The sequence below is a fragment of the Emys orbicularis genome, chromosome 3 (assembly GCF_028017835.1).
Source record: "Emys orbicularis isolate rEmyOrb1 chromosome 3, rEmyOrb1.hap1, whole genome shotgun sequence".
Taxonomy (NCBI): domain Eukaryota; kingdom Metazoa; phylum Chordata; order Testudines; family Emydidae; genus Emys; species Emys orbicularis.
Genome location: NC_088685.1, coordinates 177,185,465 through 177,198,168, shown reverse-complemented (window position 1 = coordinate 177,198,168; position 12,704 = coordinate 177,185,465).

Genomic DNA, 12,704 nt, shown 5'->3' with positions numbered 1-12,704 from the left:
CTAACGTGGAGGATGAAATAAGGCAGCCCTCCCCAGAAATCTTCTGCAAAGGCTTTCAGAGTACCTCCAGGAGAGCATCATGGAGATGTCCCTGGAGGATTCCTGCTCCATCCCTGACACGTTAACAGACTTTTCCATTAGCTGTACTGGCCACAAATGCATCCCAATTGCTCAAGGCAAATCAAACACAATTGCTTTTAACCCCTGTAGTGTCATTACAAATGTGCGCTCACCAGAGGTGCCTTCTCTGCCTTCAAGGTCCAGGAACAATTCGCCCTGGGAGGGTATTGGCTCCAGGGTGAGGAAAAGGTCCTGGCTTCCAGGGAGAATGGATTCTCTGCTTGCCTGCTGGGCATTCTTCTCCTTCTCTTCCCCATCCACAAAATCCTTATCCGTGTTGCGTGAGGCTGCCACCTTGCAGGTGTCCATGGAGGGTGTTGGGGTACTGGTAGGGTCCCCCACAGAATGACATACAGCTGATCATAGAAGCGGCATGTCTGGGGCTCTGACCCGGACCGATGCAGAGCTGAACTCAAGTCAATAGTCGATCAGCCGAGGAATAAAAAAAGAACTCCCTGAAAATTACATTTATTCTCAAGTTGTGCTACTCTGGTGGTGTCTGGACCTGGCTGTTGCCAACTTTATAATTCAGGTTGAGATGAAGCTTCGAATCCTCACAGCAGTGCAGGTTCAAATTCAGATCTTGCATCCAAACCAAAATGGCAGATACCAGACAGCTGTTCTTTCTCTCCTCCTATGGTCCCACCTCATCAATGCTGCCTTTTGTAAGGGGCATCTCCAGGTCTCCATACCTTCCCAGGATCTCCAGGAGGGTGCTTCTCTCCCACCACTTCCTATCTGGGTCTGCTGACTCAGGTGACAACCCACCCAATCCAATGGGATTTTTGAGGCTGTTGTAGGAGAGGTGTAATTTGTAAAGTCAAAATGACTCAGAACTTAAAAATTGAACAGTAATAGACCATGAATCCTAGTGAGGATTGAGCCTTGTGTTACTCTAAACAAAAAGAGCTCTCAACTGTGCTTGTAGCTGTTTCACACTGACTCAACAGACATTCTAGGCTTCAGCGTGACACAGAGGCAGTGTCCTGGAATTTTATTGTAGAGACTAGAGATGGAAAAAATGTACTTTGAATAATCATCCTGCAACTCTCAGCCACTTTGGATTGAACCCATATGGTCATACTGACTTCAGTTTTGCCTGAATACGTCTTGCAGAATCTAGTCCATATTTTGAAACTCCTCTCCTCTTACTTACATCCGTATAATGCCATTGAGTTAAATGGACTTATTCCTGACATACATTGAAGTTACATGAGAGAGCAATCAGACTTGTAATGCTCAAGACTGGATTGATAATGTTGTGTCCTACTGTGAGAATCAGAATAATTTGCTGTTTTCTTCAGAGGTATGTATTTGAGCTAATTACTCATCTGTACAAAGGACTGTTCTAGACAAGCCTTTCCCCCAGAGGAATTAATTCTTCAAAATAAAAATAATCAGATACTGAGTTAATTTCCGATTTCACATTTGTTGCCAAACATTTTTTGGGGTAAACAAAATATGCTGGCAAAGCTCTGCTCTCATTGTATGCTTTTTATTAACTGGGAAACAGGCAGTTGATTCTTATCCTTTCTATCAGCTCAAATAAATAACACATAGTTCAGAATGGGAGACTTGTGCAAACTAGCTGGCTGCTTCCAATTTGGGAGCCAAAAAGCAAGTCTGTATAAACCGTAGTGTGATCTGCTGCACCAGGCCTTGATAATGATAAGTAGAATGATATGAAGTCCCAAGTTTGAAATCCCCACTGCCAAGCTGGGATTGATGGAAACTGTTAAGTCAGAATCTTATATTTCTGCATTATGAAAAATACAAGACATTGTATCTTTGGGAAGTAGTTCAAATAAAATGGAAAGCTAAAATGTCTGATATATTGTGTTGTTTCTATTTATAAGCCCTTAAGAGTGTTAGGAAACACCTGAAACGCATGAATTTCAAATGGGAGTAGTGTTTTGAAGGCATTCTACTGAGTGTGGTGACATGAGCCCCCGCTGTAAGCTGTTTGCAGTATATCATATGGCTCTAAGATCTTTTTTTTTAAAGGCTATCTAGAAAAGCAAAAACATAATGAGGCATGGAAAGAGGTGAAGTGCCAAATTTACCCCTGTATGACTCCATTACTGTCAATGGAGTTACTCTGGATTTACAGAATTGTAAATGAAATTCTTAAGGCCCATGATGTTTCAAAATAAAAGCTCTCTCTCTCTCTCTCTTTATGTGTTTGTCTGGCAGGAAGAGTGAAGGAATAGATATTTATGACATGAGATGTGTCCAAAGCTGTACTTTCCTAATGGAGCAGAATACAGCCTACATTTTCAAAATGGGCCAACCAAAATTAGGTGCCCCAGTTTTCAGTGACCAACTAAAGACATCCAGTTGAGGCATCCAAAACTGACGCCTAGTTTTGAAGTTTGGCCTAAATATCTGGATACAGATTGGCATCTCACTCTTAATGTGCTTACACAAAAACTATTCTTGACATCTTAAAGTATGCTACAAATGCTGAAATATTCTGTAAGAGAGCAGTAACTGTGAGTCAAGACTAGATTCATGACCTCAGACCCAGTAGATCTGAGTTTCTTGGAAACAGTAATCTGGCACTAGATGTTTGTGGTTCAGACAGCTGACTATAAGCAGCATAAGCCCACTAAGGTTTAGATAATACTTTTCTGAAGGTGAACTTAGTGCGCAGGAAAAGGAGCGACATAACAGAACTAGCCAGAGGAAGCATAGGACAGGCAGGCTCTGTGCAAGCTCAGAGCAACTTTGCTGTTGCACTCCTGAGGCCCAATTAAGCAGAAACTGCCTGGTCTTTGTGCTGGTGTGGCATGGACAGGCACTAGTCTGCTGTCTGTGAGATTAAATCACCAAATACATATAGTAAAAACAAGATTTCCACCAAAGCGAATGCATTAATAACATAAGACAGCAGCAAGGGCCCCTCAACAGAATTTCTGCTTTGTAAGAATAAACTGCTGTCTTGAGAGAGCTGCTGCTTTCCATTCCAGTTCTCTACTCTGGGCTTTTAGAGAGAACAGCACACCTACTTTACTTTCTGTTGTGTTCTGAGGAATTGCAAGCCACTGCTTGGATTTTCTTAACACAATGCTTAACTTTCAGCTGACAGAAATACAACAGCTCACAGAGACTCCATCTTAGCCCATGTGTGTACACTGGGAGGTAAGTAACCCTTTAATTACTGAGTCAAATACCAGGCAAAGCCCAGATCAAGCCCCTTAGCCCTGCAAATAAGTACTTCCCAAGTTATAAATAAGAAAAATACAGGGATGCATTTTTGTTTAGCTTTTCCATAAGAGTCTCATTTGGAAAATATTGTCTTGAAGGAGCATCTGCATAATAGCAGGATTACTCTAATGAGCCTCTGTATTGTCCAATGATGGGGGGAAATCTTCAAATAAGAGAAAAGCAAACTGCTGTCCTGCAGGGGTTGCTGTCCTGGAGCAGGGAGTCATGCACAGGAAAAAGTAGTCCCTATTTCCCCTATCATTGGCCATGGCAGTGGTTTTGCCAGGGAAGGGCAGTTTGAAACTGTGGGTTAGGCTTCATAGAAGATCAACCAGTGGAGATTGCACAGGGTATCTATCCATCAGTGTATCAGTGTTAAGGTTGCCAGGCGTCCGGTTTTCGAGTGGAATGCTCGGACGAAATGGGACCCTGGTGGCTCTGGTCAGCTCCGCAGTTCCTATTGGCCAGGAACTGTGACCAATGAGAGACGCAGGCCTGCGGGTGCGAGGGCAGCGCGTGGAGCCTCCCTGACTGCCCATGCACCTAGGGGCTGCAGGGACCTGGCGGCTGCTTCCTGGGAGCAGCAATAAGTGCTGCCAGGACCCCGCACCGCAAACCCCCAGCCCCAGTCCAGAGTCCACTTCTGCACCCTAAACCCCTCATCCTCAGCCCCACCCCAGAGCTCGCACCCTCAGCCGGAGTCTGCACCCCTTTCCGTATCCCTGCCCCAGGCCGGAGCCCCCTTCTGCACCCCAAAGCCCTCATCCCTGGCCCCCCCAGAACATGCACCCCCAGCCGGAGTCCTCATCCCCACCACTCCCCAACCCTCTGTCCCAGCCCAGAGCCCCCTCCCGCACCCCAAACCCCTCACCCCCTCCCACACCCCAACCCCCTGCCCCAGCCCGGTGAAAGTGAGTGGTGGGGGGGAGAGTGAGCAATGGAGAGACGGGAGATGGAGTGAGCAGGGGTGCGGCCTCCGAGAAGGGGCAGGGCAGGGGTAGAGCAGGGGTGTTTGGTTTTGTGCCATTAGAAAGTTGGCAACTGTAATCAGTGTGCATAGCCATCACGCCCCTCCCCAGCATGGAATGTGAACTAGTGGAGCAGTAGTTGTGGGTGCCTTATGCCACTGCAAGACCCCTATTGGTTTAGACTTTCAGCTGCCCAGGGATACACAGGTCAGAAGTAAACCTGGTGTCTGCACACTTTCAGAGTCCAATGGCACTCTCACACAATAAACATGTTTGACAGGAATTTTGTCATTTACAGTTTGAAGATAGGTAACTATTTCCAATACCCTTTTTATTGCCCCTCTGTTTTACTTTCTTCTCTCTCCTTCCCTGTAATTTCAGGCCAACACTGTTGTTTAGGAGAGAGGATTTGATCAGACTTCAGTCTCTCGTACTGACAATTTTTCTGCTTCTTTGTCTCATATTTGCTGCAGTTGCTTTGCTTTGTGGGATTTCACAAAGAAAATCTTGTCCTAAGGTGACATTTGAAAAAATAACACTACCTGGATTTTCTGCAGTGTTGTCTGAGGGATTGCATGACAAGACACAAAGTGGGGCAGATTTTCTATTGCTCTTTTGAGTTTGCAACAACCCATTTGCCAGTGCATTTGATGAAAGGAGGTAAGCAGCTGACAAGGTATATTTGATACTATTCCTCTTTAAGAGTGCCCAAATTCCTCAGATTTGAAGGCCATTGTATGATATGACTTCTTTTGTCTCCTTATTTGACTCTCATCACTGTAGTGAGTGGGTGCTCAGTACCCCATGCAGCACATCAGTCTCTCAACACTTCAGTGGGGCAGCTATTCAGTGCTGTAGGTCCTGATTCTGGCCATTGCTATGGCCTCTTGTACATATATAAGCAAATAAAAAATGAACTTCCTCTAAGCTTATAGAAACTTTTTCATTTTAAGAATAACTGAAATGTACTAACATCAAGAAATTGAACTGTGCACCAGCATTGGATGGACCAGTATTAAATAGTGTTACAGTAGGTGAGAGCCTTGAAATGTTAACCCCAGTCCTTCAGTTCAAAAGGTTGCTTTTCTCGCCTTTGCCCTTGCGAACTGAAGCGGAGCATCAGAAAGATCCAAAGACTGGCCAATGGCATTTTAAAGTGATAAAATAGCAAGCCATGTCAGTCTCTTATCGGCCATCGTCGATCAAAGATATGTTTTAATGAGCCTGAGCTTTGAAAAGCTGTGCTCACCACTCGCGCCTGTGGCCAGCAGTATGAGCAGAAACCTCAACGCTATCCACACATTAGGAAAAGTGTACTTCTGCTCTGCATCCTGAATGAATTAGAGAACTTGGAGAGGAGAGTGCTTCCTGTGTTGCAAAACGTGATGGATGTTGTCCAATTTGACATAGAGGTCTTTATCATTGATGTCTGAACATTCCCCATGTGTCAGCATCTGGTGAGGGTCCATGCAATTGTTCAAGAATGTTTTCCTGTCCTCTGGCAGCTTACTAAGTCATACAAAAAACCCCATGTTTTTTTGTGGTGCTTCATTTGTCCAAATCTTTCTTCAATGGACACTCAAGCAGTGTCAATGAGTGAGCAAAAAAACTCCCTTGAATTTTTCTTCCGAGCTTCCCATCACCTTATCTCTGCCCTCATAACCAAACTGTCTCTTCTTCCGATGAATGCAATTTCCTTGAAGACAGGCTCAACTCCTAAGTTTTCCGCCATTTCTTTGGCAGCAGTGATGGCATCTTCAAATCCGTTGTCTCTGTAAGCCACAATGAAATCAAGGCAGCTTCTCATGAAAGTAGTAGAGGTCGCAATGTCCATTGACTGAGTTTGTAACAGGATATCGTGCCAAATCACAACTAAGACCAGAAATGTGAAGTCAATTATCTGGTTGTGCCAGTTCCATCAGGGCATTGCAAACCTCAGTCACCTAGTACCTCACTGGCCTTGTGCTGTCAATGCAGCTCTCCCCATGAGCGTCACTTAGTGGCTTCGCAGTCAGATTTGTAACATTGTCTGTGAGGATCTTCCACCTGATAGTTGATGCTGAAAACAGGTGGTATATCCTTTGCAGTACTCCGAAGAGAGATGGAATATCAAAGAATCATAGAATCATAGAATATCAGGTTTGGGAGGTCATCTAGTCCAATCCCCTGCTCAAAGCAGGACCAGTCCCTAACTAAATAAGTGTCATGTTCTTTAGATACTGAATCTAAAGAACATGACACCACATCTGACACAACCAGGTTGAGGGAATGGCAGCCACAAGCCACAAAGAAAGTTCTTGGATCCTTGCCTGGAAGCCACTGTTTCTTTATGTTCTTTATGTTCACGCTATTGTTATAGCCTTGGCTGCGACAGTCCTAAAGCTCTATTTTATTCTCATTCAAGATGTTCATAGACAGTTCTGTTAGGTCTTTTCCAGTAGAGTTGTCCAAAGACTGGAAACAGATAAAGTGCTCCTTCACTTGGATACAGCCATCCTCGTCGTCAACAAATCTTATTGTAAATGACATCTTTTCACTGTGACGAATGTCAGGAGTGCAGTCCATTATTTTGGTGTAGTACTTCGCTTTACTGAGCTGCATCAATATGTTTTTCAATACCATAAGGTCAATCAATTCATTTTGAATTGTTTTGCTGCAGTCATGATCCATAGCTTCTTTACAAACTACTCAATGTACGTGCTCACACATGACATCATCGTATTTCCCAAAGAGCTCTGCCAAACCGAGGAAATTACCATTATGTTCAGTGAACAACTTATCCAATGAGTCCTGGAAAGCCATATTATTCTTTGCAAGGAAGAAGGTAATTGAGATCAGACACTCCAGCACGTTCCTCCAATGCTGGGTTTCTACATTAATAATGTGCTGTTTTTCTGCGTCTGTGCATTTATTCAGCTTGAGACTGGACTCGACCTCCATCCATTTGGAGTGGACCATAAAATGGTTGAGTGACATTTTATGTTGCTTCAGAGCACCAGGTAAATTATGCCAGTAATTCACCCAGAAAGCGCAAGAAATGATTGGGCATTCTAATAAAATATTTTACAACAAAACCAGATCACTTTGTCAGTTGATTTTGAGTAAACTAGGCAATGCCAATTCCATTTCTCACCACTTTTGAGCACTCTTTCGCAGTGTGACTTTGAGAAGTGTCGCTTCTGCTCAGTTACTGGAAACGTCATATCCTCGATTTTGCCTGGCCTGTTCAAAATTGTACGATCAATATCGGCAGAGGTTAGGGTTGCCGGCCATCAAGCAGGATCTGATGTATCTATTTGTGGTGTTCAAATTTTCTCATTGCTGTTTCTATCATCATGCAAGGCTGATTCTTCTTTTTCATTTCTCTCCTTTTCATGTAAATCAGATTTTTCTTGGTCATTACTCTCCTTTTCAGGTGAGCCACATTCTTCTTTAATCATCACTCTTTTGTATGCCACCAGGAAAACTGGACAATTCTCCATCACTTTCCTCATATTTCCATTTCTATCTTCAGGTAAATCTGCTAATTCTGTAGTAATAGTAACTTCCGTCATTTACGCTTCGCTTCTTGATTTCTTCTGCACTGGGATGATCATTACTGCCTAAAGTCTAGTCTGTGTTGTTTTGTTTCAGACATTTTCCCATCAAATTTGCCCCTTGCTGCAAACTAGATTGCAATTGAGCTTTTCGCTTCGTACACTGAGGTCCTGAAGGCTTCTTTGGGGTCATCTTTTATTGTTCTACTGGAGAAAAACTGACTGACTGGTGATGCCCCACCCCTTATATACCTGCAAGGGCATGGCTGACAACATTCTAGGAGGTTCAAGGAAAATGTAGTTCTCAGAAAATCTGGAAGGTTCCAAGAGATTCTATAAGGGTCCAGAACATTCCAGGAGGTTAGTGAAAAATGAATCCACATATGGAATACGCGAAACATTTTACTCCAAACATTATATTTTCCCTTTTGTTGCTCACAACAAAAACAACACCCCGAGCCTGGCGCCCCCCAAGCCCAGCACCCCAGGCAGTCGCCTCTAACCTCTGGCCATATTGAGTATGTGTTGACTATCATCAGCAATATTAGATTGTCCTTCACTGCAAAGTCAGTATCAATCCTCCATCACTGGTTCTGAGCCCATTTCCAAGGGATGGCATGATGCAGTGTCAGCCACATTACTGGCCTCTTGGCATGCGTCATACTGTGTGCTCAACAATTCAATATACTGGCCAAACATGCTCACCAAAAATAACTTCAGTGAACAACTTTTATTTTAATTATTCCAGTGTGGGTTTCATGCAGTCCAGCCAAGCATCTGGTTAGTAAGGATTTTCATATCAAAGCACAGAAACCACTGTCTACAGTAACTCTCTGCTGTCTTTTCCTGGCTAAATCCCAGGGTTTGTTCTCCATCCTCATCCTCCTTCACCTCTGTTCTTCTTTAACACTGTTAATCACATTAATTGAAAACTCATCCTTTCTTGGCTTTCATGACTGTCCTCTCCTGGTTTTCCGTCTGCTTCTTGGTTTTGATGGTTCCCCTTCCTCTCCCACTCTCCGTGGGAGTCTCTCAAGGTCCATCCTTAGGCCCATCCTCTTCTTTCATTACACCCTCTCTCTGGGTGACCTCATCTGCTCATATAATGCGGTAGTCAGAAATCTACTACTTTTATGCCACTGACATGGCAATCTACCTCTTCCCTTCTGATCTGTGTCCCTCCATCCAATCCTGCATCTTAGCCTGTTACTCTGATATCCTCTCTTGGCTGTCTCGCTGACAGCTTAAATTTACCATGGCCAAATCTTTCCTCCTAATCCCTCTCCATTGTCCCCATTCTCTGTCCTGGCTGACATCGTCACCATTCGTCTCACTCAGGCCCATAACCTGGGGGTAATTTTTGATTTCTCTCTCTCTCTCTCTCGACCTGTACATGCAGACTGTCTCCAAATCCATAACACATCTATGATCTGTCTTTTTCTTTCTATCCAAATAGCCTAACTCTCCTCTAGGCCCTCATTATCTTCCCTCTTAATGACTGTCACCTCTTCCTTTGCAGCCTTCCTATTACACCCCACATGACCTACTCTGGTCCATACAATACACAAATGTTAAGACGAGCTCCCTTTCCCATACTCTGATTATATCAACTCTCCTTTGAATGCCTCCATTGCCCCTCTGTTTAACGGCATTGAGTTCAAAGCTTTTGTCCTCAGTGCTCTTCACAACTCTGCCCCCTCTACTAGACTGTTCCTGCCTCATATCGTGTCCTCCCACCCCCAAAACTCCTTGCTTTCTTCCACACTGCCCCTAACCCATATAACAGCCCTGTAACATGATCCATCAGGCTATCCCCCTCTCTTCCTTCAGATCTCTCAGAAAGGCTCACACTGGCCGTGATGCCCATAAGAAATCCCCATATTATAATGTCTTGTAGTGGGGTAAGATGAAATAGTGGGAATTTACTTTATAATTGTACAGAAAAAATTACAAAATGTGTACCAAAACAGCATGTATTTGCGTATATTCCTTCCCCCCACAATTTTTATGTCACTTGTCATCTTAGGCTGGGATTTCAAAGGAGCTTCAGGGTGGTACGCACGCTATTCCATTGACTTACAATGGCATTTAGGTGCCTAACTCCTTTTGAAAATCCCAGTGTGACAGAGTGCTGGGCAACAGAAGCTGAGCCAGCCCTCTGGTCACTTCAGCTCCAATTAATTACCCCAGAGCGGACCTCATTGAGAAGAGCTGTGCCTAACTGATGGGCTGAGGAGAAATAAGAGGCTAATTAGGCAGATGATACAAAAGGCACAGGAAGGAAGTAGGATGAAGGAAACAGACAGAGAGAGGGAAAAAGAGATTGCTTTTCCCTGCTTTTCTCAGGAGCTGAGGGTTCCCTAGGACTTTAGGGGTGAAGCGATATAGTGTATAAGGATGGTGGAAACCAATATTGTAAATCAGCTGCATGAGGTGTTTTACCAACAAAAAAGGTCTCTGAGTTATTTGTGGACTTGTGCGGAAGCAGGAGTGGGTGGGCCCTGCCACACCTAGTCTTAGGCCATGTCTACACTACTGCTTATGTCGGCAAAACGTATGTCGCTATGGGGTGTGAAAAAAAACACACCCCAAGCAGCATAAGTTTCACCAGCATAAGTGGTAGTGTTCCCAGCACTGTGTCAGCAGGAGAGCTTCTCCTGCAGACATAGCTACCGCCGCTCATTGAGGATGGTTTAATTATATTGATGGGAGAGCTCTTTCCCATCTGCATAGAGTGGCTAAATGAGAGATCTTACAGCTGTGCCACTGTAAGGTCTCTAGTATAGACATAGCCTTAGACTGTTAACTCTTCAGGACATGGATCATGTCGCCATATGTATCTGAACAATGCCTAGCAGAGTAGGGCCCTTATCCTGATTGGGGTCTCTCACTGCTATGATTGTATATAAATATTAAATAACGACAATGATAATATGACTCTTATAGTTCATCATTCACACAGTCTTCACAGACCATCTGTTTATGGTTTCTTTAATAAAATGCTTAACTTTTATTAAACAAAAATGGAAGTTCTCTCAGGACTTAGAGAACAAGAGCAGTCTAATCAGTTTCCAGACAGCTTTATCTGTAGACTAAACAGATGCAAAAGCTAGAACAGTAACTGCCACAGTATTTCCCATCTTTGGGCTGTTCTCAGGCCCTTCCAGCTTAGCCCATGTGTATACACCGTGTGAGATATTCTAGTTTAGCCCATGTGCATATGCTGCGTAAGGTATTTGGTGTGGGATTTTCAAAGGTGTCTGAAGGAGGTAGGTGCCCAACTCCTTTTGACGAGCCCACCCTTGACTCTTCAAGGATTTTTACAATACCCAAAAGTGTACTTTGTACTTTATAGAAAAACCAGGAAAACATGCCCCCAAACATTTAAAATCTAATTTAGCTACATGAGATTAGTAAGAGTGAAAAACAGAAGGGAAAGGAGGGGATGTGGTGAGGAAAGACAAGAGTAACTGGATGCCATTATTACTCAGTTTAGGCCTATGTGCATCTTGAGGGTTCAGTTAAAAGTAGGGGGCAGGTTGCTCTATTTTAAAAAAATCTTTATTATTGCCTCACATTTTGTGGCCATCATGCAAGAAGTATGTTTAGAGGTGGGATCTGAATGAGAAGAGGGTAGTGGTTAAACAGTGTGAAGCACTTACCTTAATACTTAATGCTTGATTTTTTTAAAAGGAAAAAAGTGCAGAAATTAGACATTATTTATTGAGCATGAACGCTGGAAACATAGAAAGATCATTTGATCTATTGTGGCCAACCTCCAGTTGTATTTGTCTATTAGGAGTGACATTTAAAAAAATAAGAAGAACAGAATATTACCCCTGACAAGTTAACATTGCTTTGTGGTTTATGTCTGTAAGCTGAGAGTGTGATGCTGCAGTATTTGGGGAAATAACTATTAGCAGCTATTCTTTTGCAAATAATCCAAAATAGCTAAAGAACAACCCCTTTAAAAACATTAAACATGAAGGCCCCCAAAACCCCCCAAAACCCCTGACATTGTGTAGGTTTGGTGCCTTCCCATTGGAAAGTTACCAAGTCTCATTTGTTTTGCTTGGGCCTCACTCAAACATAACTTGCCTCAAGCAAGTAAGCAAGCCAGCAATGTCCTGGCTTGTAAAGTAATTTGATCTACCTCAGCAAACTGAACTCCGCCTAACAGCAATGGAAAATTAATGACAGATAATAGAATGGTGGTTATATCTTTAAAAACCCCCCACCCCATTATTATAAAGTTTATCCTAGGATTAAAGTCAATAGACTTTTGAATATCCTAATCAAGGAATTGCACAGAGTACTAGAGTATTGTTTTTGAGTCTGCTGAAGCCCAAGCTGTAGAAATGTCTCCTTGTTTGCTATTGTGTCTCTGAAGCCTGAAGTATAACCTGTCCTTAATAGTTACCTGTCGCAGAATTGCCTAATTTGCTAGTTCAGCTGCAATAGTAATCCAGGAAGTGCAGGAACCCTGGACCCACCTGTCTGAAATAAAGGGGAGCCTCCGGAAAAGGAGTGGATTGGAATTTGTTTGGATACAAATTGGGCCCAGCAACAAAAGCCTGGTCGTGAGCTACAAGCATAGTCAAACACTGGCTTTAGATTTTACACCTATGGACCTCAAGGCATTTTACCAAGGTAGGTAAGGAACAGTATCATTATCCCTATGTTAGAGATGAGGAAACAATCACAGAAGCCCAGATACTCAAAGATATTTTGGCACCTAATTCCCATTGATTTATATGGGAGTTAGGCACCTAGAGATCTCTGAGGATCTGGGCTAGAGAGCCAATGACCACATAGTAAATCACTGACAGAATGAGATAACTTCTCAATGGACTGGAAAGGGACAGGGAGAATG